At 42.6% G+C, this 1,537-nt stretch overlaps 1 non-coding gene across 1 annotated transcript; it reads left to right on the top strand.

Moving 5' to 3' along the window:
- The first annotated feature begins 994 nt into the window (after positions 1–994).
- Positions 995–1,067, top strand: TRNAT-AGU (transfer RNA threonine (anticodon AGU)). The gene has a single exon. It is a non-coding gene; the product is annotated as a tRNA-Thr (tRNA).
- Positions 1,068–1,537: the final 470 nt, after the last annotated feature.

The raw sequence follows: 1,537 nt of genomic DNA, 5'->3' as shown, positions 1-1,537 counted from the left end.
CCTCACCAGTGCTGAATGGCCTGGAAGACCACTTCCCTCCACCAGCTGTCATTACATTGTCTAATGCAGCCCAGGGTGGTGACTTCTTGGTGCGAAGGGCACATTGCCATCTCCTGTTCAGCTTTGTGTCCACCTGCACCTCCAGGTCCTATTCTGCAACTGTTTATATGAAGTCAATGACTTAATGTTTTATTTTTATTTTTAATAATACTTAATATACTTTTTTTTTTTCTCTGTTCCATTAAACTGTCTCTATCTCAACCCACGGGGTATTTTTCTTCCTTTTTCTCCTTCTTCTCTCTACCCTACAGGTGGGGGAGTGAGTGAACGGCTGCATGGCCCTAGTTGCCAGATGGGGTTAAACCACAACACATGCAAAATCCAGGGGTTGGAAACAAGTATAGAGCTCTGCCATACACATACAAAAAACAGAAAAACACCCTTCAGTGAGGAGTGAAACGTCAGGAAAGGTACCCTGAAAATTCAGACACTAAAGAGTTGCTCAGAAATGTGAAAGTGCACACACCAGCCATAGTGCCCAAAGCACATCACGGACTCCTAAGAAAGAACTGACATGTTTGAAGAGCCGAGAGGGAAAAAAGCAAATGCACAGCTGGTTTCCAAAGGAAAATTTAAGAAGCTGAACTTCCTTCTTTGCTAAATTAGTTGGACAACTATGAAGAGGCAAACTATCATTGCTTCTTGTTTGTAAACTTCCCATGCTGCTTGGCTGGGGAAGGGGGAGCCGTGTATCACTCTTGATGTCCTTACAGGGATGAGCTGAAGGAGACTAAAATCCAGGTTTGGGTTGAGGCAAACCAGTTTGGTGACTCTGATGTTTGTGTTAGTGCCATTTGGAAAGGGGATATAAAGTCCTTGGAGCAGCACCATCTAGCAAAGCAGGTTTTGCTTCACTCCAGAATTAACAGAGAAAATTATGAGAGAAAATTCTTACATGAAATGTTCACAAACCAAAAAGCACTCAAAAATCAGAGGCTCCATAGCTCAGGGGTTAGAGCACTGGTCTAGTAAACCAGGGGTCGTGAGTTCAAATCTCACTGGAGCCTAGGGGAATTGTACCCTATGCCAAAGATTCTGTGGCTTTCCGTATGCATTTTTCTCCTAAAATGTTGCTGGCATCGTTTTTTGGAACCTCCACCCCAGCCTAGGTGTAATACAAACACCATATAGCTGCTATACCAAGTAACAGGCAATGAGAAGCAGAGAAAAATAGCAGTGGTCAGAGTCAAACCCTTGAAAGAATACCTGGAAACGTTTATTAAAGTATAGCAATCAGAGGTAGGAAATAGCTGATGGTGGGACTTAAAGCCTTCTGAGCCCCGCAGATATTGTGAAGCTCCTTGATGAACAAATCTGAAATGGCTGCTAGATAGTTACAGTCAGATCTGGTTTATCTCTTTGTACTTCAGCAGGACAATCAAATTATGTCTCCAGAGCTCAGTAATTACAGAGCTGGCTGAAAAAATTACTAATACAATTTATAGAGGAATAGTAACATTGGTCTTCAGAGTTCTAC

Source organism: Rissa tridactyla, chromosome 14, assembly GCF_028500815.1.
Source record: "Rissa tridactyla isolate bRisTri1 chromosome 14, bRisTri1.patW.cur.20221130, whole genome shotgun sequence".
In the NCBI taxonomy this organism is placed as follows: domain Eukaryota; kingdom Metazoa; phylum Chordata; class Aves; order Charadriiformes; family Laridae; genus Rissa; species Rissa tridactyla.
Note: the sequence above shows the minus strand (reverse complement) of the source record. Positions and strands in the feature narration are given on the sequence as shown.